Genomic DNA, 27,838 nt, shown 5'->3' with positions numbered 1-27,838 from the left:
TCGAAGTTCACTGGTCACAGATTATATCTATATAATTATTATACAATTATATTATTATAGTATATATAATATAAATAAATTATATAGTTATAATCAAAGATCACTTATCACAGATTATATATATATAATTATTGTATAATTATATTATTACTATAACAAATATAATAATAATGAAAAAGTTTGAAATATGGTGAGAATTACCAAAATGTGAAAGAGAGACATAAAGTGAGTAAGTGCTGTTGGAAAAATAGCACTGATAGGGTTGCTTGACACAGGTTACCCAAAACCTCCAACTTGTAAAAAAGCAAGAACACAGTATACGTGAAGCACAGTAAATGAAGTGAAAGTGAAAGTCACTCAGTCGTGTCTGACTCTTTGCAACACCATGGACTATACAGTCCATGGAATTCTCCAGGCCAGAATACTTGAATGGGTAGCCTTTCCCTTCTTCAGGGATCGAACCCAGGTCTGCTGCATTGCAGGCAGATTCCTTAGCAGCTAAGCTATCAGGGAAGCCCGAAGCACAATAAAGCAAAGTGCAAAGAAACAAGCTGTGTCTGGATGCTTCAACATGCTTCCATTAGCAAATGCTCCGTGATGCTTAGTTTTAATATATGTCAATTTAGTACCTGGTTATTTAATCAAATGCTAATCTAGGTGTTTCTGTGAAGGCAATTGGTTGATGTGGTGAACATCTACAATAGTTGACCTTCAGGAGATGACCCTGAATAATGTGAATGAGCCTTGTTCAATCCGCTGAAGGCCTTAGGAGCAAGAACAGGCTTCTCAAAGAAGAAATGCTGTCAAGACTGTAACATCTATTTCCACCTGAGTTTCCTAGCTGCTGCCTGCCCTACAAATTTAGGGCTTTCCAGAACCCCACAATCATGCGAGCCCATTCTTAAATTAAGTCTGTGTGTGTGTGTGTGTGTGTGTGTGTTCTCTGAAGAGCCCTGACTGACAGGTGCATGTAAAGAACACACTGGTGTTCAGAGACATGCCGAGCATATACTATGAGAAATCAAGGACACGTAAGATATGGTTCACTCCCCTCCAAAGAGTTATAAGTCATGGGAGAACCAAAACTACCTGTGCCTGCGCCTGCTCCTACAGGTAACTGGTAGGAGCATGAGGTGAAGAAGGTGGTTTGCAGGTTTGAGGAAGGACAGAAGGCCATTAATATCTGCTGGGTCAACACGCAATTTTGGGTGAATGGCAACTATGCCAGGCAAAGGCAGAGGGGCGTAGAAGGGGGTCAGTGAGAATTGAAAGTGACCTTGGCCTTTCTCCAGCGGGGCTCTGCTTGCAGGGTGCAGCCCTCACCTGGATCACCATCTCCTTCCAGGAAAAGCCAGCCCTTCCCGAGTGCTCCCTTCATCCACGCTACCATCTGCCTATTCCATGACGGAGAACTTCTGAGAAATCTTTGGCTCATTCCTAATCTTCATTAATCCAGCTCACTAGCAAATCCTGCTGCCACTTTTGTTTCTTACTATTTAGCCATTCTACCTTTCTTTTTGTACCATCACAGCCTGAGAAGAGACACTGATAAATTCCCATGGGGACAATCTTCCACCTCAGGCTTCTTCCCTCTAAATCTGCTACCCTCCTCCACCGACCCTTGCCACCTCAACCAGAATGATCTTCCCCTACTGGTGTCATTTTTGGTTTTTTCTTTTTATTTATTGGAGTATAAGTAAAAACATTTATTTATACTCATTTACAAACAACATTTACAATGTTGTTAGTTTCTGCCGTACAACAAATGAATCAGCTATGATATACATGTGCCCCCCGCCATGGACCTCCCTCCCACCCCTCTAGGTCATCAGAGAGCCCCGAGCTGAGCTCCCTGTGTGATACAACAACTTCCCACTAGCTATGGTTTCACTCAAGGTGGTGTATTTACGCCAAACCTAATTTCCCAATTCATCCCACTCTCCTCTTCCCACCATGTCCACACATCCATTCTTTACGTCTCCGTCTCTACTCTTGCCCTGAAACTAGGCTCATCTGTACCATTTTTCTAGATTCCACATACATGTGTTAATGTAGAATATTTGTTTTTCTCTTTCTGACTTACTTCACTCTGTATGACAGACTCCAGGTCCATCCACGCCTCTGCAAATGACCCGATTTCATTCCTCGTTATGGCTGAGTAATATTGCTTTTATTGAACCATCATTTTTATGTTACTTTTCTTACCCTTCTTGAGCTGGGATTCTAGCAGCTTTCCACATCGCCAAAGATAGAGCCAAGGTGCTAATCGTTTGTTTCCAAGGCCAGGGAGCTCCAGCCACCTTTCTTCTTCACTATGTCCCTCCCCCTTGGCCTGACCTTCTTCTTGCCCCAAACCTGTTCCTAAGCTGTGCCACGGGCTTGGCCAGGCCACCTGGGAAAACTCGCTGAACCGATCCAGTACTCTCACAGGCTTCCCTGGCCCTGACTATGTGTAAGTCCCACCACTCCCTATCTCTTCCTGTTACCTCGTTCACGGGCTCACCCTCATCTGTCACTCCCGATCCTGGCATCTAAGTGTGATGTTAAGGGAACACACAGGGCCAGGGACAGCCTGGGTCCAGGATCTGGTTTGTCAGCTGGAAGGATGGCTCCTACTTGAAGCACCTGCTTAGGTCCGTGATCTAAAAATGCAGGGAGGAGGAAGCACTCGTGAAACCAGGAAGGCTCCAGCACCATGATGTGCTCACAGCTTTAAAAACAACAGCCAAGGAGCTTCCCTGGTGGTCCAGTGGTTGAGAATTCACCTTCCAATGCAGGGGACTCAGATTGATCCCTGGTTGGGGAACTAAGATCACAGATTCCTTGGATCAACTAAGTCCTCAGGCCGCAACTACAGAGCCCACATGTTCTGGAGTCTGCCCACAACAACAAAAGATCCCACACACACCAACTAAGACCCAATGCAGTAAAAAACAAATAACTGAAAAAGTAAAAGCAGTAATAAAAATGCAGCATTTCTACTTTGAAGTTTTGTTAAAAGGCAGTGGGGTGGGGGGTGGGGGGCAAACCCAGTTCTTAGTGTAAAAACATCCTGTGAATGTAACAACCTTCAATGGGTTGAAGTTACAGGGAAATATATTCCCTCCCCAAACCCCAAACCCCTATTCACATCGCAAAACAGCAAAGTCATGGACCAGGCACTGTGATTTTAGCCTTTCTCTGAACACTCTCCCTCTGGCTCCTGACAGAGTTTGGAGATCATCCTTTGACCTCATTCTTCAGAGCCAGCGAACACCATCAGCCTGTGAGCCAACTTGGCCTAAACATCACCCCTGAGACTCAAAACCCGGCTTCAGAAGAGTGGGCAGGCCTGGAGACACTGGAAGGAGAGAGGGCAGCAGGCCTCGCTGGCTGTTACTGGAAGGACCAGGTCAGGGGAAGGAAGTCTTCCACAGCCGGTAGTCAGATGAAGAAATGGAGAGACAGCCATCCTCGGAGAGACGCTGCCACCGAGAAAGGCCGAGCTGGAGACCCTGAGTTTCCCCCACAGACCCTGCCTGACCCCCCTGTATGAGCATCCCCCCACCCCGATCCTCCCCTACTCAACTGTCTCTCCAGCAGGTATACACTCCCCAGTTAGAGAGGTTGATGCTAACCTGACTGAATTCTAAAAGCAACCAAGAAGGCTTAAAAAAAAAAAATTCCTGGTGATCTATTTGGAGGAAATCTGCTGGAGAAATAAAAAGGTAGCGCTTTGAGTAGCACCTGCAGCCCTGATGGTTGTGTGCGATGCAAGTGAAACAAATCGTCCTGAGCTTCTCTACCCGGGAAAAACAAGGAGGAAACGGTCCATCTTGCCTTTGTTTGCGGGGAATTTCAGAATTCCCATCTCCGCTCTTTTCATTCTGTGCTCTTAGCCAAACGCAAACCCTGAACTGCACACTAGAGGTCGCTGTTCATTACGCTCCAATCTCATCTCCAAGGCGCGTGGGGGAAGGGCTGACCGCCTCTTTTCTCCATGTAGTGGGAGGAACCTGCAGGCTCCGGCGGCTGGGAAATCTGCTTGGTCACACCCAGGGCAGGTATGTCAGGAGGCCGGAGCCCGCAAGTGCGTCGCTCTTCCTGACACAGGCTGAAGTATAACAAAGGAAAAAAGCAAATTAGCAAAGGTGCTTCCAATTGTAAAGTAGTGCCTAATTGGTGACTTTTAAAACATTTGCCCTCTCCTCCCCATCTTACCAAATGGAACCACATCCTTCCAAGTGACCCACCATGAGCAATAAGAAGGACCTGGCTAAAAAGCCAAGGTTTAAACAGACGGTACCAGCAGCGAGCCACCAGCAATGACACCACTGGGTTGGTATCCTCCCCAGCTGGTTCTGTGCCCAGAATATAAAACAGCTAAGAAATAAAATGACAAGACAACAAAGCAGATAACACTGGAAGCAATTACAGCCTCTCTTGCTGCTGAGATTTCTAGAACTGCCACTCAAGAAGTGGTACAATTCTAATCGAAGGCCATTACCCATGATCCAGATCGCAGGCTGGCTGATTCCTATTATTCCGTTCCTAATTTTCCTAATTATGTTCACCTGTCCCTTCTTTAGTCCTGACTTTGTAAGTTGCAGTTCATTTCACCCAGACCCATCTCAAAGGCAATACAGAGGCTGGCGTGGACAAAAAAGTCAGCAGGATCATTGTTTCCAGGCAAGTCACAAAGTGTTTATTATTTGCTGCATTTCCATGTCTGTCTTTTACTCTAGATCCAGAGTAGAATCTATTAATAGATGTTGATGCAGAGTCCTTACACATACAGGCGCTGCTACGAGACAATGTATGTCAATATGAAGATTGTAGCACTGACTCCAACTCTTAGGGAAATTCCTAAAAGACAGAGCCCAAAGCACTGGTGTAGACAGAGAAGGTTTCTTGCTGAAGGGTAGGGGGGCTTAAACCTTTCTGCTTGTGGGTTGCAAGCAGAGGTGGGAGCACGTGGGGCCAGGAGCAGCCTGGCAAGGGCAGGGAAGTAAACAGGAGCATGGCTTCTGTGGGGAGACCCAGGTGATGCTCTTGCCGCAGGCTGAGGTGCTGTTGCTGAGTTAGAAAGGAAAGAGGGAACCACTAAAGGTGCAGAGCGGGAGGGGCACAGCGTGTATCATGATGAGGAGTCTGGACGGACACTTTTTTTAATCGTGGCAAAATATACATAACATAAAATGTGCCATTTTAATAATTTTTAAGTGTATAATTCAGTTAGCATATCCACATGATTGTACATCCATTGCAGCCATCCATCTCAGGGACTTTATCATCATCTCAAACAGAAACTCTGTACCCATTAGATGATAATTCCCCACCTCCTCCTCCCCCAGTCCACGATAACCTGTAATCTCCTTTCTGTCTCTGGGGCTTCGTCTGATCTAGGTATCATGTACAAGTGGGCTCATAGAACATTTGCCCTTCTATGTCTTGCTTATCTCACGTTGTGTAATGTCTTCGAGGTCCATCCATGCTACAGTATGTGTCAGAACCTCATTCCCCTCTAAGGCTGGATAGTATTCCATTGTATATATATATATTACATTGTGTGTATCTGTTCACTTGTTGATGAATACATGAGTTGCTTCTACTCTTTTTTTGGCTATGGTGAGTATGCTACTATGAACATTGGTTTAAAAGTATCTCTTTGGGCCCCTGCTTTCAATTCTTTGGGATATATACCTAGGACTGGAATTGCTGGGAAATTATGGTAGTTCTTGGAGAAGGCAATGGCAACCCACTCCAGTACTCTTGCCTGGAAAATCCCATGAGCAGACGAGCCTGGTGGGCTGCAGTCCATGGGGTCGCGAAGAGTCGGACACGACTGGAGCAACTTCACTTTCGCTTTTCACTTTCATGCATTGGAGAAGGAAATGGCAGCCCACTCCAGTGTTCTTGCCTGGAGAATCCCAGGGATGGCGGAGCCTGGTGGGCTGCTGTCTATGGGGTCACACAGAGTCAGACACGACTGAAGCGACTTAGCAGCAGCAGCAGCAGCAGCATGGTAGTTCTATGTTTAACTTTTTGCAGAACTACCAAATTGGTTTCCACAGCAGCTACACCACTTTATAGTCTCACCAGCAAAGCACAAGATTCCAATTTCTCCACATCCTCACCAACACTTGTAATTTTCTAGATTTCTGATGATGCCCATTCTAATGAGTCTAGAGGGGTATTTCATTGTGGTTTTGATTTGCATTTTCCTTATGATTAGTGGTGTTGAACATCTTTTCATGTGCTTATTGACCATTTGTATATCTTTTAATGAAAAATGTCCATTCAAGTCCTTTACCTGTTTTTGAATGACTGTACACTTTAGAAGCAGTATGTTTCTGTTTCAGCTTGGCCACTTCCTATCTGTGCAACCCTGAACTGGTTACATACTTTCTCTGTGCCTCAATTCCTTCACCTGTAAGGTAGAAAAAAGAGAATTTACCCCATAGCATTGAGCAATTTGTATCCGTTATGCATTATGAACAGTGCCATAGCTGACACGCAGTAAGTATTAACCTTGGAAGATATGAGGTGTCCGGGAGAGGAGAGAGACCCGGGGAGCAGTTAGGAGAGAGTGTCCTGCCACAGGGTTGGTGGGAATGGCCTCAGTCATCTCATCGTCCAGCCTCTCTATGTAACAGGAGAGAAAAGAGACAAAAATGAAGCCCAAGGGTCCAGTGGCAAGAGAGGCTCTCGAAGCCTTCTCTCTAAAATCCTGGACTCTTCCCCTCTCTGCCTTTGTTTCAGCCTGCAGCATTTGTTAATGTCCTCATAGGAAATGACTTGAACATCTTCAAAACCACCTGGACCTCCTCTTCCTGGCATCACAAGCTGGCATCCACGGGCCCGCAAAAGCTGTCAGTTTTGAGGCTGAGAAGGGGAGCTGGTGTGAGCAAGAGGTAGAGTTGCCTCCAGAATTCCTCTTTGGAGAAAAGCACCCCTGGGCTCTCTCAGTGTTCAGGGTACTCCAGGTTTCAGATGGCATCACAGCCCAGATGACCTGTTCCCGATTTTCTGCCTACCTCCTGCATGTGTGGGAAGCCAGTTAGAGTAGAAGACCAGGGACCATGGGACCCCCGCCCACCCACTCCACCCAGGGTCCAAGAGTGCACGCAGCCTCACTCTTGTCAGATGGTGGCCTCACTGAACAGAAGACCTGCTTGACCTCGTGTAACTCTGATTGCTCTGTGCCTGCCTGCAAGGATGAAGATGCTGCCTCCCCATCCCCATGGTGGCAGGTGACAGAAATTGTTGGATAAATGACCAGAAAATGAGCTGAGGTCAGGAGGTCTGCTGAAGGTTTTTACAGCACCTCAGACACAGAACTCCTCACATCACTCCTGGTGCATCAGTATAGGCTCATCTCACAGATCCTGAAGCTGAGGGTCATTTCCGATTTCCTAAACTGTCCCGCCTCCAGCAGCACAAGCTGTTAATTTCAGCTTTAGGTAAACCCAGCTGCCCCGCGTCTCTATCTTAGATCCCGCCAATGTGCTTTCTCCCGCCCGCTGCTCCAAACAGCACAGCACCATGCGCTTCATCTCTGATGAAGCCACACGCCCCTCTGCGCGGTCTGGGTTCTGATGATTCACATCAGATTTCCTGTTTGCCTTCCTTTATAGACACACGGCTCCTGGTGTTTTCACTCTTCTTGTGGTACATCCGGCCTAAGAACACTTATCGCACTTGTCAGTTTAGCAGCTGTACTTCTCTGCCCACACCACCCCAGGCAGAAGAAGATAGTTTCACATTTTAAACTGTTTTGATTATTTCTTCTTTCTTACACTTTTTCCTCTCTTCTTCTAGGATTAGTAATAGTGGGTTTTTACAACCCCAGGGTCCTAAATGCATCTGTAATAGATGGTCCAACAGGCAAGAAGCATGAACTGGCGCCATCACAAGGCCTCCACCAGACGGGAGGATGAGGCCAAGGGAGCCACAGGAGGAAGGGGGCCCCCCAGGCACTACACAGCCACGTGGAGGAACCCAGTACCACAAGGATAATTAACTCTGCCTGCAGAAGCCTGCCGTGGTATAAACCAGTGGTTGTCAAACTGAGCTTCCCAGAGGTTCCAAGACAGAGAGAGGATAGACAAAGAACAGGGAGACATGGGTGCTGGACCTTCTCCTATTCAAACAGAGCAGCTCAGAAGTCCTAGGCTTCATACAAGCTTTTCCTTGGAAGAAGGGCATCTGTGGTCCCAAACATGCAAACCCAGCAGTGAACTTGGAAGGAAGGGTTCCATCTCGGAAGGCAGGTCCTGGGTTCAACCTAGCTCTGTGGCCTTTGGCACAACATTGACCTTGAAGACTCCCTGCCATGGCTGGAATTGAAAGCTTTAGACAAGGAGATGGGCAAGGCCCTTCCAGGTTTTTGTTTTTTTTTTTTTAATTGAAGGATAATTGCTTTGCAGAATTTTGTTGTTTTCTGTCAAACCTCAACATGAATCAGCCATAGGTATACACATATCCCCTCCCCTTTGAACCTCCCTCCCGTCTCCCTCCCCATCCCACCCCCCTAGGTTGATACAGAGCCCGTTTGAGTTTCCTGAGCCTCACAGCAAATTCCCGTTGGCTGTCTATTTTACACATGGTAATGTAAGTGTCCATGTTACTCTCAACATACACCTCACCCTCTCCTCCCCTCTCCCATGTTCATAAGTTTGATAATCTCCTCGAATGGTATTTGTAACCTTAAGATGGCCCATCAATTTCAAGTCAGAAGGACTTGAGACTGAATTCCAGGTCTGTCCTTGGCAGCTGTTATCTGAGGCAAGACCCTCCTCCTGCCTGAATTTCAGGTCACCCTCCCCTGTGACCACGAAGTCAATGACTTCGTAAGGTTATGGTGAGGATTAAAAGTAATACCTGGGGCCTTCCCTGGTGGTCCAGTGGCTAAGACTCCACACTTCCAATGCAGGGGGCCCAGGTTTGACCCCTGACCAAGGAACCAGGTTCCACATGCTACAAACTAAGAATTCGCCTGCCTCAGCTAAAAGATCACGAATACCACAACTGAGATCCAGCACAGACAAATTAACTAATTATTAACTTTAAAAATAATATCTAGAACTTTTCTTGGCTCCAAGTAGTTGTTTAGTAAAGGGTAGCTATGACCTACCATGATTTTTATGCATTTCTATTAACTCCTTTGTGCTCGGAATTTGCCCTCTTCGTATCTGAATTGGGCTTCCCTGGTAGCTCAGCGGCTAAAGAATCTGCCTGTGATGCAGGAGACCCCGGTTCAGTTCCTGGGTTGGGAAGATCTGCTGGAGAAGGGATGGGCTGCCCACTCCAGTATTCTTGGGCTTCCCTGGTGGCTCAGCTGGTAAAGAATCCACCTGCAATGCGGGAGACCTGGGTTCGATCCCCGGGTTGGGAAGATCCCCTGGAGAAGGGAAAGGCTACCCGCTCCAGTATTCTGGCCTAGAGAATTCCATGGACTGTATAGTCTATGGGGTCACAAAGAGTCAGACATGACTGAGTGACCTTCACCCACTTACTCATTATCTGAATGAAAGTTCATCAAGATGTTAATACAAGGATTTTCATAGCAGCAAAATTTATAATACCAAAAAAAAAAGTAAGAGGTTGGGGTGCAGGAATAAACAGAATGTGTCCAGCAATCAGGAAATGAATAAATAAATCATGAATTAGGCCTTTCTGTATATCTGTATTTTGTGACCATGGATAGGTTTGGTCATTGATCTATTTTATCAAAAGAGAGATTATAGCCTATCTTTTTATTTATCTCTTCATACTATATTTTAAAAGTAAATTCAATAAATGTTCTTTTTAATGTAAACTTTTTCTGTCCTTTGTATGTATTTGGTAAGTAAAGAAATTGTTACCGTAAGGAGGTGATGGTGCAGTGGTGATAGATCAATTTCAGAGGGTGGAGGAATCCTGGCATGTCTTTCAGGCCAGCTATCAACAAGGATCAGGCCCTTCAGATGGATTTGCTCTGGCTCATCTTTTTCCTGGACCACATTCGCTGCACCTGATGAATGACTTGCTCCTTCCTGGGATCTTCTCCAAGTGAAATAACCCTCCGACCCTTGTTTTTATTTTTCTCCATTTTATAGCAGAGGAACTAGGAGAAAGAGGAGTTTACAGTTCTTACCAGGTCTCAAAATATTTAACCGAAAGCTCAGCTACATATTATCAGGGTTCTCCAAGGACACAAACTCAGCTTCTCCGATTTCCATGTAGATTTCTGAGCAGTTGGGTTGGAGAGTGAAAAGACTTCACATCTCCAGGCAGATAATCTATTCCACTTTCAGGAAAAAAATGTTGCTGTCCCTATAGATAAAGCTCAGATCTTGGAGGTTTCTCGGTTTTATTCTTAAAATTTCTTTTCCTAACTGCCTCTAAATAAAATGTTCGTTTTTCAGGTATGCAGGTCAGTGCTGAACAAATATTCCCAACTCGCAGATTAAACACTCTAGCCAATACTAGTTCAAAGATGCAGGATCTCTGGCCTAGGAAATACTTTTCTAAGTAGGACCTTCTGGTCCTTTTGTCATCTGTGAACATCCCACACACACATGTTGAATGTCACACTACTTCCTCTGACTTCAGGGCCCCACTGTGACATCCTGCCACACCTGACTTCTTCTGAAGTGTGCAAAGCTCTACACAACCTTTCCTTCTCCTTTCCCACATACCCCTCCACCACCCAAACTCCCTGATTCTCATATAAACTGGAAGTTTCTCCCTCCTCATGTAAACATCAGAAGGGAAGTAGCTGATTGAGTAATTTAGCTTATAGTGTAAATGACTGACAGCTTGATAATTTTCTCATGGAAAGTACAGTTTAGTTTCTTTTTCCAGCCACACTGCGCGGCATGTGGGATTTTAGTTCCCTGACCAGGGATCAAAACCATATCCCCTGCACTGGAAGTGCAGAGTCTTAACCCTGGACTGCCAGGGAAGTCCCCCAAACACAGTTTTTATCAGAGGCATTTATTGCAAACCTTTACCCAGCTGAGATTATAAATCCTCCACATTTTCTTTTCTGTTTTCCTAACCCAGCACAGATTGGATGTCGGTGTACAGTCCTATTGTGGGAGGGGTCCTCAGGGCTGAAAAGATCTCAGTTCATCAAGAGAGAGGCAGTTCTTTCCTGGTAGACTGTTTTCCTGTGGTCCTGACTGCTTCCTGTTTGGGTGTCACATAAGCTGCCCTTCCCTTCCTCTGTTTTTCCCCATGGCCCAGATCACAGCGGGTGCCTATTCTTACTACTAGGTCTCCGAGATGCCAACCTTCCATGGCAGACTTGGGGAGCACAGTGTAGAGAAAAGTAACTAGGATCTAGGCTAGGAGTCCCATTCATGACATCATGATCACAGCCTGTTCAAGAGCCCCTGGGATGTCTTGAGTGTGCTTTTAGGCAGCATTTACTTTCCTCCTACCTCTTCCACTTTCTACCGTCACGGTTCCCCTTGCAGGGACCCCTGCCACCCGGCTGTCCTGTAGCTCCTCTAATTACCGTATGTTTCTCTGAATCATAGTCTAGGAGTGAGGTCTGTTCCCACCATTGATAAAAATACCTTTCATAAACCAAAATATGAGACAGTTGGGCCTACTGAGTGGCTTGCAGCTGCCAATGGGACCACTTTTTTAATTTGAGTACAATTTTTATTTATTGTTCCCCTTCCCTTTGGAAGTTGGTTCAAATCCTCTAGACCAGGAGAAATTGCGGAATGCTGAATAGTACCAAACCAAAAAATAAATTTATCACCAAAGTTTTGTTAATAAGACTGAGTATATGGCTTACAGCAGTGAAGGAAAGCCCTTTCCATCAGATTCTTAGCAGCATATCTAAGTGGGAAGGGCTAAAGAAATATATTTACTGAGATTTTAAAGTCTAGCTTAAGACAGGTATTTCAAAGTGGGGGTATGGTCAAGACTGGGGAAGGATCGTGATACAACTTAGGACTGGTAGATAAATTAAAGCAAGGATTTCAAGGCAAGAGACTCAAAGGGTCTCTTGTCACTGGATTTTTCTTTAATTAAAGAGTTGATTGGTCTTGCAGAAAGTTCCTGCAATGATCAATAAAGTTATCTGCACTTTCATCACCCTGGCCAAGTGTTTCCTAGAAGAAAGAAGTTATATGTCAGTGGAAGAGTAAAGTCGTGTGTGAAGAGTAAGCTGAGAAGGAGGTTTGACCCTCAATAGTAATGAGACCCACACAGTGCTGTCCTGAACCGCCTCCCTCTATTCCCATCCTGCACAACCAGCCCCACTCTTCCTTTCAGAACCTGCAGACCTAGAAGATTTAGTTCATCTTCTCTTGCTATAGTTCCTTTCTCATCCTGTTCACCATCTGGCAAGGTAAAGGATACTTATTGTCATACCCAACTCAGCCACACACTGTCTCTCCTTGAAGCCCATCCAGATCTCATGAAAACAGAATTCCTTCCAGCCTTCTGGGCAGGCCCTGACAGGCCTGAATTCACACACATAGGTATGCACCATTGGCCTTGGCTCTACAACTCTCATGACACTTGAAGATTTTGTGTAAGAGGCAGGATGTGAAATTTGGACATCTAAAGTGGCGCGAAGTTCAAAAGTACCACATTAATTACTTCCCAGGTGGCACTAGTGGTAAAAACCTGCCCGCCAATGCAGGAGACCTGGGTTCAATCCCAGGGTTGGGAAGATCCACTGGAGGAAGACATGGCAATCCACTTCAGAATTCTTGCCTGGAGAGTCCCATGGACAGAGGAGCCTGGCAGCCTAGAGTCCATGGGATGTCAGAGTCGGACATGACTGAAGTGACTTAGCACACAAGCACTGGGGGAAATGGGAAAGAGATGGCTAGATATCCTCCAACATTTTCGCTCCCCCTTTCACAGTATGGAGTTATCACTGAATGTCAGCTGCCCAGCCAGGGACTATATTTCCCAGCTTTGCTCACCTTTTAGTGCGGTCATGTGGCAGGTTGTCACTGAAGAATAAGCAGAAATGACTCCTATCCTTCTAAGTCACCATTTTAAGAAGTGAGTGTACCTTCTTCATATTCTGCTTGCCCTTGTGCCAGCTTGATGTGGATAAAGTAAGGCCCAGAGGATATCAAGAGATAAAAGAGTCCTCAGTCTCAAGAGCATCAGGTGGGGGAAAGCCACTTGCCATGCAGGAAGTGAGGGAGAAATACACTCCTATTATGTTAACCATGAAAAATGTTTGGTCTACTTGTTACAGCAGCTAATTCAGGAAGTAAAATGACAATAACACTCCTATAGGGAGTCAAAAGAAAATGATCCCATCATTGTTTTGAACTAAAAAACCATACCACAGTGAAGAATATCCAGTTCAAGCTGTGGGTGACCTTGATGGGAAACCAGGACAAATTAATTTGGCTTTTGGCATATTAATAAAGTGGCAGCTATTTACAGAATGTGTTATTAGCTGATCATCCTTTGAGAACCAGTTTGCTTCTTGGGAAAGGTTTTGGCAGCTCTGAATAGGCTGATAGTTCGCGTTCTTTCCTTGCTCCTGGTAATTAATTGAGATCACTCTAATTTGTGTATTAGATGCAAAGAAAGATAGGGGCAAAGTCACATTTGAGCCATCCTCAGTACCTAGGCCATTCTTCCTAGAGCTAAACTTGCTGCAGGATCAGAATAATCTCTTCTGGTGTCCCTCTAAACACCCCCTGGGCCCAGAAAAACGAATGCCCTTGCCACAGAGGAGCCCTCACTCTGGGGGCCTGCCCTGCAATTTTGCCTCTCTAAATGTGAGTGTTTAAGCTGAGTCAAAGAAAACAATAGAACATGGCCACAAGGATAGGCGAGAGCCCTCTTTTCCCTGTGTTCCTATCACATTGTAGAGAAGGACATAGTGTTGATCAAGGTACAGTGTCCTTACCAGGTTGCCTAGGACCACATGTGTTTGAGGACTGCCATGCTGGTTCCCAGCCCAAGAACGTGGCACTGAGAGGCACCCTGTCTATTTCTGACGCTACCCTGTACCCATATGATGGCTGCAAAGCATTTGACCCCACCAAGTCTCTGTAAAATAAGGTTGATAAAATGGGCCAATCTCATGGAGGAGAGGTAGTTAGATAGTAAATGATTACAGACAACAGCTATGAGAGAAATACACAGTACTAGATAATAAACACTACAGATGCGTTACCAGCCTCGGTGCTGAGATGGTTCTATCAACTACCGCAATGTTGTTAATAGGCTATACCCCACCTGGGCTTCCCAGGTGGCTCTAGTGGTAAAGAACTCGCCTGTCAATGCAGGAGAATAATAGCCACGGGTTTGACCACAGGGTAAGGAAGAACCCCTGGAGGAGGGCACGGCAACCCACTCCAGTATTCTTGCCTGGAGAATCCCATGGACAGAGAAGTCTGGCGGGCTACAGACCATGGGGTCACAAAGAGTCAGACATGAAGCAACTTAGCATGCACACACAATACAAAATAAACAGTTTAAAGTTTGGGAAAAGATGAACTCATATATAGCAAAAAGAAAGGAAAAGAGTCTAGTGGATTTAAAAAAAAACATTTTTTCCTTGCTCAGTAAAAGTTTATAATGTGGGGGGGTGGGGTGGGGAGGGGAAATGTAGCATTTGGCTCATTTAACCTGAGTACAAAAGGATTCCAGGGTAAATAATCTCATTAGAAGAAGCTTTCCAGCTCACGCTTGTTCATTCATTCAGAAGAGCGTGCGAGCTCTCTAGCAAACTGGTTTTGTGGCATTCTCGGGTAAGGAGGTCACGTGGGCACCTGCAGACTTTTCCAAGTGTGAGTCTGGCTTCGGTGGAGTTGTTTGTGGGCCACATGAAAGCCACGCAGGTGGCTTTTTGAGGTTCAGATGGGCTTGAGGAGAGAAGCTGGCTTCAGGCACTGGAGGGCTTGGAGACCTCACAGACGCAGCACTAGGTGCTATTTTTAGATCCCACTTCTTCAGTCTTACTGACACGATAAATGCTGAGCAAAATAAGACCCTAAAGGAAGGCACCCGGCTTAACCACCAAATGCAGCAGAGAATAATAATTAAAAGCTCTTCTCCTGGAGGGCCACCTTTGCTCTGTTGGTTGCACCCTCTTAACTTCCAGCTAGAAATTCAGCTTTTAGTACCTGAGGAGCAGAGGGAATGCCTTTGGATTTTATTATTTTTCACAACTTGGGATTTTAAAATAAAGAGATCTAAATTTGTTTCGGGTTCAAGATTGCTTTTTGTTTTAAAGTTTCCAAATTGAAATTCCATAGAAATTTAGACTGCCTGGGGGCTTACTAATTCAGGGAGAAGTGCCATCGCAAATAGACGTGGTGGTATCGTCCCCCCACCTCCTGAGCTGAAGCAAGGGATAACCTGTTGCACACGTGGCCTTCTGTCCAAGAGAGGCAGCCACAGAAGGGAAAGTGGCTGTCCTTGTGGTCTGTTTCAATTTGAGGAATAGAGACCCACTGGAGAGAAGTCAAATAAAGGAGACTTTATTGTGGGAATACGTGAGAAACGAAAAAGAAACAGAGTTCCAAGGACATCTGAGAGGAAGGGCTGTAATAGAGCTAGTTCTCAGAAGTGCTGAGGGGAGGTCCTGGCTTCAAGGACACTCAGTGGACCCCAGAGGTAAGAACTAATGGATCTTCGCTCCAAAAACTTTAAGATCGGCCAAAACCCATGTCAGATGATGTCACCCCTCTGCTCAAAATGCTCCAGGAGGTCCCCATCTCACTCAGAGTGAAGACAAAGTTCTTGCCACAACCATATGTAATTCTCTATGTAATTCTCATGCCCTGCTTCCCTCACCCATTGCTTCCCCCTCAGTCACTCTGCTGGGGCCACGGTGCCCACTTTGTGGTCCTCAACATGCCAGGAACCCTCCTGCCTCAAGGATACTGGCCTTGCTGTTCCCTCTGCCTGGATGCTCATCCCCTGACACCTGCTATCATGTCTTTCTGATCTCTGCTCACATGCCATCTTTGTGAGTCCTTCTCAGCCCCAGTACTTCCTGTTCAACCTGTCTGCGTTGTTTTGAAAATTGGGGGTTATGAAAGAAATTCTGTAAATTTCATTTATTTACTCTTGGCCTGGCTGGGTCTTCGTGGCTGCACTTTTGGGTTCCTCTCTAGTGGCGGTGCTTGGGCTCCTCGTTGAGGTGTCTTCCCTTGCTTCCCAGCACGGGCTCTAGGGCATGTGAGCTTCAGTAGTTGCGACTTGTGGGCTCTGTAGTTGTGGTTCCTGGGCTCTAGAGCACAGGCTTAATAGTTGTGGCATCTGGGCTTGGTTGCTCCACGGCATGTGAGATCTTCCTGGACCAGGGATCAAACCCACGTCTCCTGCACTGGCAGGCGGATTCTTTACCACTGAGCCACCAGGGAAGCCCCAAGGGTCATGAAGGATTTTAAACATACTCGAAAACTGTGTAATGAATCCCACCATCAAATAGATATCTACATTTTACTGATCTTGTTTCTCGTTTACCAATCTTTCACTTTTCCCCCTGCATCATTTCTAAACCTCCCCAGCACTTGTCACTAATATGTGTATTTCTTCTTCTCTTGGCTGTTTTATGTCTCCCCCTTGACTGTCAGCTCCCCGATGGCTGCGGTGTTTGTCTGGTTTGCTCACTGCTTTCTCACCAGCACCTGCCAGAGTGCCTGATGCGTGGTGGATGCTCCCTCGTTATGGCCGAATGATATAATGAAGCAGGCACACCGCAATGCCACCTGTTCTCTTCCCTACAATCTCCCCCACCATCTGACCGGAACCCGAACGCCCCAGGCAGCCCTACTCTGACTCCACCCAGTGTTTGTCAGCCACGGCCGCCCCCTGACCCCCTCCCAGACTCTCAGGAGTTCCCCAGTCACAGAGGCAGAACCAGAACGGTGGAGCCCTCTATGTGCCATGACACAGCATCCTGGCAAGCCTGTGAATTAACTTCCCCAGGGTCTTCGATTACTGCTGATCATGTGACACAAAATTGGGCACCCAACAGGGACCCAAGGTGGGGCATTTCCCTTAGAAAGGGGTGTGAGTGAAGGGCATGTCTTCCGCAGTAAATTGTTACCAAGTGTGATGAGATTAGGCTAGGTTTCTTTTTATGTGAATGAATAAATCTCCTGGGCAGCCTCTAATCATTCCAGCTATCCCTGGAGTTACTGTGCGTCCCATAGAGAAGCTACTTTTTCACCAAGCTCCACCTGTGAGGGGAGGAAGGCTGCAGAGGGAACAGCTTGCCTCAGTTCAGTATCTTCCATCACTTTCGAGACTGTCACCTGGCCAAGACCTTCAGGCATCAGACACTCTCCAATTAGGCCATCAATAAAAGCCAGGGGGTGTTACCAGCCATGATGACAAGTTAGGAACTGGAAGGACCGGAAATGCGCTAGTGCCCCGGCAACCACAGCTTGGATGGCTTGCCCAATGCTCCTTGCCCAGTATTTCAGTCTGCCTGCCAACGGGGTGTGACTTCCTCCTGGGTCAACTCCTGTGTGACCAGGCCAGGGCAGATCCAGAAGAGAACCTCACCACATCAAAGCGTATCCTGGGGCTGCTGCATTCATTTTGGCAAAGACTTAATTTTCCCTAGGGCTGGGTGGCCCTGAGACCTCTCCTCCACCTGACTGCCACTTAGGATGACTTGTAGGGCCACCTGGTTTTCAAAGCCACCTTATAAGGTTGTAGAGTCTCAGGAGCTGTGAGTCCCCAGGCAGATTCAAAATTTTAAATTAACAGTATTTCCTCTATTGGATGTTGGATATTTTAGCAATAGGGGTTGATTGAGACCTCACATAGGCATAGTCTTTTCCTAGATACTTTCAAGAATAGAATCTATATCCATGTGGTGCTGTCTGGAACAGCCTTCCTACAGTTAAATTACTGAAATATTTCTGCACCATTTAATAAGTAGCCAGTGCCCTAAGCACCCCCTCTCCAAAGTCCCCAGCCATCTCAGCCCCTCCTCCCAGACTTCTGGACCTTGGCATGACCCAAGGATGAAAGGGTTAATGCTGGCCCACAGGGATCACCGGTATCTGTAGTGATGGCTTAGCACATGCTCTATGCAGGCATGCATGCTAAGTCACTCAGTCATGTCCAACTCTTTGTGACCCTATGGACTGTAGCCTGCAGGCTCCTCTGTCCATGGGATTCTCCGGGCAAGAATACTGGAGTGAGTTGCCATGCCCTCCTCCAGGGGATCTTCCCAAACCTGGGATCGAACCTACGTCTCTTATGTCTCCTCTATGGGAAGCCCAACTGTGCTATACCAACTGTTAAGTACTCTATCACCTCTCTCCCTTCCCCCTGACTTGCACATCTCACTTCTAAGGTAAAAACAACCACCACCACAACTCTCATTTTAGACATTTTTATCCTTCCTAATCTATAGAGAGGTGGCTTCCCTGGTGGCTCAGCAGTAAAGAATCTGCCTGCAATGCAGGAGACGTGGGTTCAGTCCCTGGATTGAGAAGATCCCCTGGAGGAGCAAATGGCAACCCATTCCAGTATAATTGCCTGGGAAATCCCATGGACGGAAGAGCCTGGTGGGCTACAGCCCATGGGGTCGTAAAAGAGTCAGACATGACTAAGTGACTGAACAACAACAAATTAATAGAGAAGGATGCAATGGGATTGGGGTTGGACCAAGTCCTAATCCCACACAGAGACAGGGCAGCCAGAAACAGAATTGGTCATCCAAGTGGCGATGCTATAAACATTTTCCTCTGCTTTGGACTTCTCCACCAGAAAGATATCCACAGGGAGAGGAACTTCTGTCTGATTTGTACACTGCTGTATCCTAGCACCCAAAACAGTGCTTGGCGCACACACACATCCCCCAAAACACTCAATAAATCAATATAGCTCCTGAATGAAGGCACGGATTCCCTGCTCTGACGGCTCAGTTATTGCCTCACTTGACAAAACTGGGAGGATCTGAAGCTTTTCAGTACTTCACAATTTAGATTTTTTTTTTTGAATTATTCAATCTCTTCAACCTTGAGGCCCAGAGGAAGCACATTCACCATGCTGACCATTGCCAAAGTCCCCACGTCCACGGCCATGTGATGCTGGTGATCTGTGATCTGCAAGGCATTCTGGTCTCTCCAAGAGACTTTGTCATTTCCAGAAAATTAGCTTCACACATGACACTGCATCGACCGGTTAAACAGAAGCCGCTCCAGGACCTGAGCCGGAGCAGGTGAGACAGAGCGAGGAGGGCCGTCATGCAGTCGTGGCCCTGTGACAGCCACGCCGTGGTCATTGTGGCTTCTTGTGGCAAGCTGCTCCCAAGGAGTGGAGCAGGGTCTGGTCAGGAGGTAGGGGCGCTGGCGGCAGGCCTCCGAGACCTGGGTTAATCGAGCTCACACTCTCCAGCCTCTGAAGAAAACCGCTCCGGAGAGTGAAAAAATCCTGGGGTTTGTTCACTAAGATGTCCCTCATCCCCTACCCACTGCCCAGCGGTGCTCCCTGGGGACGTGTTTTTTTGTCCGCAAGTTCTCTCTGGGGTTTGAATGGTAAAGGGGTGAAGTCTCTGAAGGAAAATTTGAAACCTGTGACATTTGAGAATCAGCTCTCCTCGCTGTTGACAAAACTCTAGGGGAAAGTATCAGCCTCGGAACGCCTCTCACAGGCAAATCCACACATCCCTCTTGACGCTACTTTGGAATTAGTTTAGAGACCAGTGTGGCTCCCACTGCAGGTTCTCCAACGTGAGCCGTGCTCCCTGGGGCCCGTGTGCTCAGGTGGCTGTTATCTGTCTGTCTCCATCCTAATCATGACATCCGTGGCCCAGCTGGCCCGGCGTCACCATGACACTTTGCTTTTAACCCCTTTCATCCCTGCATCGCCAAGCAGTTTGCAAACATTAATTAATACCCTCTTGCAGAGTAGCGAGTTTCATTATCCCTGTGTCAAGGTTTGAGGAATCAAGTCACCACAGGCTGTGACCCATGGGCCACAGACTGAGTTAGGATGAGAGGGAGAGTCTAAATTCTTGGCCACCAACCGCCCACACCACTGGCGTGGCCCCATGCTTATGGCCGGGCATTTATTATTTGAAGCTGCTCGCTTCAGCCCACACCTCCTCTGAGGTCTTATTCTGAAGCCACCGCGGGCAAGGATGTGGCAGCCCAGGAGGGGTGGAGAACGGGAGAGAGCAGTGGTGGAACACACATCAGACAGCATCTGAGGCCCTCAGACACAGTCAAGAAAGTGGGCCTGACGTGGGAGTTTTCTCTCACGAACATCAGACCACAAAGCTTCAGCTCACTCCCCGAGCCTTTCAGACATCTCACCATCCACACTTGGTCCCTGCCTCCCTAGCTAGAGCCTCAGTTCTTATGTCATCACCTCAATCCCATGCCATCCCTTCTGGAAACACCTCCATTCCCACTGTACCCTCTCCTGCTGACAGTCCTTGATGTGAGCAAAACATGTCCCTTCCCTTCCTGAGAGAGACAGTGCTCACATTCTCTCCATATTCATCCTCAGCAACAGAGATGTTGCAGGAAGGAGCCCCCACTAATGTGGCAAAGCCGCTGATTTCCTTTCTCGCCCATCCCCTGTTCCCACAGACACCCCCAGGGCAGTTCTCTTCCAATAAACACACCCACACTCCTTTGCCTTGAAGGCCTGGCCCTCCAGCTCACCTTCTGTATATGGAATCTCCCTAGAAAAGGAAGCCAGGAACCCACTCTACTAGAAACCAGCACTCAGGGAAATGGCACCATGTAGAGGGAACGCAGGGATGCCTAAGAAAGCATCTTGCTTGGAAGTTGGGTTCCCGGCTGTTGCAAACAAGGACCCTTTTTCTCCCCTAGAAGGAGGAGAAACGCAATGCAGGAGAGTCCTGACAAGTTTTCATTCATAAAGAGGCAGTGTGGTGCAGTGGCCAGGGGAATAGGTTACAGAGCCGGACTGAGAGCAAACCCTGGTTCCACAGTGACTGGCTGTGAGACACGCACCTTTCCTCATCACTCAGAGCTTCAGCTCACTCTTCTGCAAATTGGCTAAAATCATGCCCCCTTCTCAGGATTGTGATGATAAATGAATGACTTTAGGCATCTAAGCACTTCCCTGGTGGCTCAGTGGTAAAGAATTCTCCTGCTAATGTAGGAGACACAGGTTCGATCCCTGGGTCGGGAAGATCCCCTGGAGAAGGAAATGGCTACCCACTCCTGTATTCTTGCCTGGGAAAACCCATGGACAGAGGAGCCTGGTGGGCTACAGTCCATGGGGGTCACAAAGAGTCAGACACACCTGAGCAACTGAATAAAAACAACAACGAAAAGGCACCAAAAGTTCTTAGAACAGTATTAGTTCTTAATAATTGTCAGAAGCCAACATTTCTTTCTATAAGTATGCTGGGTGAGGAGCTGACCCTCCGGGGGTCTAGTTGGGGAGACAGACAGATACGTGTTGTGCACTATGGTCCTGGCTTGATGGGGACACGCACAGGGCAAAATGAGTGTGCCTTTGTGTGAATTTGGAAACAATTCTAGTCCTGAAGGCACATGCTAAGCAGTGGAACTTGGGCTGGAATTCAGGGATTTAATTCCTCAGGCAGGTGACATTATGCACTGAAAAATCTGTACAACTGTATGTGGTGGAACTTCAGAATAGCATCACCCACCCTGGAGGAGAAAAGGAAGAGCATCGACCACCCGGGTCAGAGATGGGTTTGGAGAAGTGATGGCTGAATTTATCCTGATTGGGGATTCATTCATCAAAATGGATAGGAGAATCTGAAACCGTGTTTGAGGCGGAGAGAACAGCATCAACAGGAGCAAAAAGACAGGAAAGAGCACATTCAATGCAGGAAAATACAATTAATTGGGTACCACCTTAACCATGAGGCGAGGAATGGCAGTCCACGTGTTAGACAGGGGCCCAGCAAGGTAGCAGTGGGCCTGCCGTGTTAACTGCAGCCCACCAAGTCTAAGGGGAGCGGGTCACGGGTGCAGCTCTTTACACTGGCTCAGGTTACTGACTTGAATGTGATTTCTTTCTCCTTCTCTGTTCTACTCTGGGATAACAGTGGGTGTTGCTAACACCTGGTACCCTGAGGACCAGTGACCTAACAATGACTTTGGACTCCCATCCTTTCCGGTCATCAAGAATAGACTGGGACCTTGTGTCAAGAGGGAGTCTCTCTAATTTGTGGAGGAACGCTAAATGAAAGGTTGAATTATTTGTACCTTCCCTGTGGTACAACGTCCTGTGAAATCCCAGGGGCATGCTCACTCAAGTCACTTCAGCAAGAGAAGACATGGATACATTCTGAATACAGAATACTGCCAGAACATTGCACAGCTCCACTGAAAATGAAATATACCGTTTCATGGCAATGTGGACATTCTCAACTATAACTCTGTTTCGGAGATTCAACTCCTATTTTGTGTTCTACTAATCAAATACCACAAATAGTGAATATTTTCTCATTGGGCAATCTGCAAAAGCAGAGTAGATAGATTTCCAGGGCAGCAATAGGCGTTTATACACAAAACACAACCCTAAGCCTGAGAACTCCTCACCCCATCTCAACCTAGAATTCAAGTCTCGGCCCAAGTCTCTTTCAATCACTTCATGTAATGATTCAGTAACTGTTCAGGGCAAAACTTTTAGAAAGCAGAGAAGGACTGGCTTGGATGGGAGAGCTGAGGAAGGCTTGATGTAAGAGGAGGAATTTAACCTGGTTCTCAGAGATTGAAAGGAGTTTCTTGGGGGCTGCAGAGGAGATTTTAGACCAAAGAAAGTACAAGATTGTGAAAGAGTCTGGTGTTTCAGAAAGCAACAGGCCATTTCACCAGGAAGACTGTGAAGGAGGGTCAAAGCGCTAGGAGGGGGGCCATAGCTGTAGGTTGGAACTGGACTTTGATGAGTCTTAGAGTCATGTGATCAGGTTTGCTTTTTAGAAAGATATTTCTGTTGGTTTATAAAGGATGGGCCAGAATGCAGTGCAAGTAGAATCAGGGACTCCACAGATGGAGTCATTGCCAACCCCCTACCCCCGGGTGAACAGTGGTGATGGCCTGAACTAACATAACACAGTGTGGCTATTTCTGAGGTAGAAGTCTCTAGCTTTATGATTGACTACGAAAGTGAAAGAGAGGAAGAATTCAAGATGACTGAAATTTCTAACCTGGGAAACTGAGGAGGTAGTGACACTGTGAATCAAGATCAAGAATACCTGAGGTGGAGGAGGTAATGGATTAAAGGGTTCCATCTGAGATGTATTCATTTTGAGGTGACATAAGGCAGTCCAACTGGAAGTATCGAGTTGGTCACTGGAAATACTTGCCTAAGCTAAGAAGAAAGAACAGGACTGGAAACAGGGATTTAGAAATTCCTGTGGCTTTAGCCATATGTAATTGCCCACAATCGATCACATTTTACCTACAAAAATAGCAATTTCATTAGGGAGAATATTTTATATTCAAATATACTGAATAAGAGGGAAGAATCCCAAGGATAGGATATTATTTGGAAAACATTAATTTCCAAGAGTGGGCAGAGAAGGAGAAATTGTGAAGAAAATTGCAAAGGATTGGTGCAGTTAGCAACACGGGGGAAACTGAAGAGGGAGGAATAGTGAAGAAATCAGAGTAGAGTGCTTCTCAGAAAGGAGTGGTTTTCCAACAGCCTCAAAGGATAAGAGGATGCAAGTTAGGAGGACAAAAAACAGGCCCTGAATCTGGCATTTGGGAGGTGACTATTCCTCAGTGGGAATTTCAGCTGAATGGTGAGATAAGAAGTAGAAAAGGAAGAGCTGGCAGCAAAGTTTTGTTTGTACGCTTTGTTTTTTAGGGGTTTCTTTGGTGGCTCAGGCCGTCAAACATCCACCTGCAACGTGGGAGACCCAGGTTCAAACCCTGGGTGGGGAAGATCCCCTGGAGAGGGGAATGGCTACCCACTCTAGTATTCTTGCCTGGAGAATTCCATGGACAGAGGAGGTTTGGGAAGACTCGTGCATATTTGTGTGTGAAAAGAAGCCAGAGAAAAGAAAGTAATTAAAGATACAGGCCAGGAGAAATGGAGAGAGCGGGTCCTGGACGGGACAGAGGGATAGATGTGGATGCATGGGGGGAGGTTTGCTTCAGGCAGAGGGACGGAGGTGGCTCACTGAAAGCTTTGTGTCCCTACCATCATGTGCATTTCTAGCCACGTGCTCAGACAGATCATACTTATTAGTGTTATTATTTTGTCATGGGACAAAAATTATTGCTATTATTATTTTGTCATGGGACAAAAATCCTTCTCAAAGAGAAAGATGGAAGAGATTTTAATTACCAGAACTTCCTTCAGAGATGGGTTGCAGTGCCTTTGAAGTATTCTTGGGCACACCCACCTCACCTCACAGGCTGAACCATCACCACTGAGCCCTCTCTGCTGGCCATCATGGGCCTGCCATCACACGAAGAGCCACCTCCTAAGAAACACCTTAAAAGAAGCACTTAGGTTCTCTGGCCAGAACTGAAGAGGGTATCTGAGTTCACTGGTTGTCAGTCTCTGGGGAGATGTTTGAACATTTCTTCTGGTCCTGGAACCAAGGGTCCTGACTCCTATCACCGAGAAGAGTTGGGGCAAAGGGCTTCCCTTTGGCTCCAGTGTCTAACAAAAAGAGAAATTAATCACCCAGGCAAGTTGGTATTTTTTTTAAAATGATGGATCACAAGCATAGACGCTGTCTTAAAATTCCCAGCTAATCCTGTCCTGGTTCTCATCACTTTAAGACCAAAGTGCTAGGATTATTTAGTCATCTAACCAGAACAGTAGGAGAAACAGGATTAGAAACACAAGTGTCCTTGACCATGAAAGTTAAGAAGTTAAAAAACCCAGCAGGCCAGCCCTCTAACAAAAGAGCCTGAAACCATTAAGTAAGGGACTCAAGTTGCCAGCTGAGTTGCCCACAGATAGGGACCTTGGAGAAAGAATGTGATGTCTTGGTAAAAAAAACGACCAGATGAGAGACCTGGAAGGCTCCCACTAAACCCTCATACATAACCCACAGAGCACTTACAGGTGTCCTAACTGTCAACTTACAGCAGTCTCTAGTACAAGAAACCTATCCATTTTAATAGATGCTCAATAAATATGCCTCTAACAAATGAGCAAGCGAATGAATGAGTTCTATTGCCAGGTAACTATACTGTTTTTCTAAATGTGAGTTTAGCTTATCTTCGTGCTGCTGCATGCATGAGAAAGAAAATGGGGGAAGTTTTCTTACTACCAGTTTCTAGTCTAACATGACAAAACCAGTTTCTTTTTTTTTTTTTAAGACACAGATATTCAATCTATGCTTTCATGTATGCATAGATACACACACACACACACACACACACACACAGTGAGGGGTGTGGAGTGTAGGCGTGGGTAAGACTATAGCTTAGAGTAAGATGATCTCAGATTCTGAAAGATTATGAGAACACTAACACAATTTTACATCTAGTAACATCAAGGGGATTTGTACCAGCCTTTTGAGATAAATAAAACTGTAATAAAAATTTTCCAGCATCCAAAGAAGTTTTGATTTTAGCTCTTGCCTTTTGTTCCCTTCAGATGCCTTCTTTTTACTCTATAATCTTCCACGTGTTTCTTACATTGTGAAGCGATTTTGTTGCTATGGAAACCACAGGGTTGGCATAAAGCTCAAATACGATGTTAACTTATAACGTGATTGAAATGTGTCCCATGGTCTGATAAAAAGCATTTGGAGGAATTCCCATACCCTAATATAGTCATGTGCCCATATAAAACACATATCTGGGAATATACCTTTTCTTCTAACGGGTGGACATTTGGGTGGGCCAAACATGATTAATGAAGAAATGTCTCTTCAATGCTACTCTGAATGAGAATATAGCTTGGTTAGGAAATTCCAGGTATATAAAATCACATTAATTATGATTTATAGCTTACAGAGTTTATCCTTCACATGCAAATCTTTGCCTTGTTTGCAAAGCACTTAAGTCCTACCTTTCTGAAAGTGCTTCCCTGGAAATACTTGACAAGAACACATCAACCATCTAAGGGGGATTTTTTTTCATGTGACTTCCTGCCTGAAGGCAAAAGATAAAGACGCTCACCTCTTGGAGTCTTTTCCAGGCCAATGAAAGCCAGCTCTCCCACTGGAGATTTTGCTCTGCTTCTTAGGCCAAGTTCTGCCTCCAGACTAACACATATGTTTCTGATGTCATCTTCTGGCTTTGAGTCTCTAAATGATTCAGTGGCAGTGGAATCTGCGTTAATACTCTGAAATCACTTATTACTCTGATAACTAGAGGGAGCCTGGGAAACCCACAACCAAAAACCCTACCTAGTTTATTTGAGGAAAAGTCCCAGCTCTGTAAGAGCTGTTGGACAACAAAGACAGAAGTAGAATAGAAGGCAGTTAAAAAAAAAAAAAAAGAGGGCAAGCCACTCTGCTCACCGCCCTCCCACACTCCCCACGACCTCCGCCAGCTACCCTTCCCTCCGCCTAGTCACTTGTGGGTGTATCATCACAACACCACTCTGGAGAACATTCTGTTGGGTAATAAGAAAGCATAATTATATGCTTCAGAGCTGGTGGGGTTTTCTTCTATTTTCAAAACAATGAATATCCTGTGGAAAGATAGCGCCACTTGTGAGTAAGCTGAGATGCCTTTCCTTGAACACGCAGACAGTGGTTGGAAAGAGAGACCAGAGGACGGCCCTATTTCCGTTTTTATCCCTTGGACAACCTAACCGCATTGTTTCGTGGCACCCCCCAGGAGCAAACCTCTCTGTAAACATAAGCAGAAGTGTAACATCTTCAAAAGAAAAATGTATATTCATCTCTCTCTTTCGCTCTCCTTACACTGAATAGCCTATCTAGTGCTGAGAGAAATGTGGAGATATTTATTAGTGCACACAATGTAAAACTCAAGACTGACCTCCACAAAGCATTGTATTTATTCTTTCAGATCTTCTTATTCCTTGGTGGCTCAGAGGTAAAGAGTCTGCCCACAATGCAGGGTCGGTCCCTCGGTTTGGAAGATTCCAAACCCATTCCAGCATTCTTGCCCAGAGAATCCCATGGACAGAGGAGCCTGGCGTGCTACAGTTCGTGAGGCTGCAAAGAGTTGGACGTGACTTGAGTGACTAACACTTTAACTTTCTTATTGCTTACTTTAGATATAATCAATGAAGAGGTGGGAGCTGTTTTAAGTGACACGGTAGCCTTGAGGGTTTGGAATCGGAGTAAAGCTCCATAAATGTGCAATAACATATGGTCTTCTGAAGCAGAGGTTTTTCCCTGCAATTATCACACCAACATTTTCCAAGTCCAGCAGAACCTCAGGGAGAACAGTTGTCAGTGGGGCTAACATTTCCAAAATGTTAATCCTTGTAACTCCTCTGTTTACTAAATATTGACACCTGATTCCACAGATAGGAAAACCCAGAACCAAAGAGAGTCACAGACGTGCATATCTCAGGGTCCTTGTTTGGACCAGACTTCCGGGGCCCAGGCTATTTTCTTACCTCTAAATCAGAATGTCCTTCAGAAAAGGCTGTGTTGTTTCTAAAATATCATGTAAATGTGGTTGTTTGTACCACAGCCCACTACGCTCTCGGTTCCACTCAGATTGCCCAGCACAGTACATGCTCTCAAGTAAAAACATCACACCCTTGCTTTTATAAGGCTCAGGTCAAGTTCCTTGGACCACATGGACTCTGTCTGTAGCATGGAAATGAAGATTGCCCATAGCTGTCAGAATATGTCATCCTTCAAGAGGAGGCAAAGCTTTGTAGGGCCCACACCACCAGCCACTGCCCCTCACTGGATCACGGCCTCATGGAGTTTCTGTGGCAGGCGCTAAGGACCCGATTTCTTTTATTTCGGTGGTGGTCTGGGAAATAG

The 27,838-nt window shown here is 46.2% G+C and overlaps 1 long non-coding RNA gene across 4 annotated transcripts; it reads right to left on the bottom strand.

Annotated features, from left to right (window-relative positions):
• On the bottom strand, positions 1 to 26,308 carry LOC122422928. Of its 4 annotated transcripts, XR_006264027.1 has the most exons (5): positions 26,043 to 26,308; positions 9,846 to 10,087; positions 6,511 to 6,624; positions 6,293 to 6,409; positions 1 to 4,093 (listed from the first exon to the last, which is right to left on the bottom strand). It is a non-coding gene; the product is annotated as an uncharacterized LOC122422928 (long non-coding RNA). The 4 variants fall into 4 exon arrangements; XR_006264029.1 differs by lacking the exon at positions 6,511 to 6,624; XR_006264028.1 differs by lacking the exon at positions 9,846 to 10,087.
• Positions 26,309 to 27,838: the final 1,530 nt, after the last annotated feature.

This window comes from Cervus canadensis, chromosome 20 (genome assembly GCF_019320065.1).
Source record: "Cervus canadensis isolate Bull #8, Minnesota chromosome 20, ASM1932006v1, whole genome shotgun sequence".
Lineage (NCBI taxonomy): Eukaryota > Metazoa > Chordata > Mammalia > Artiodactyla > Cervidae > Cervus > Cervus canadensis.
This window is presented reverse-complemented; position numbering and strand designations above follow the sequence as displayed.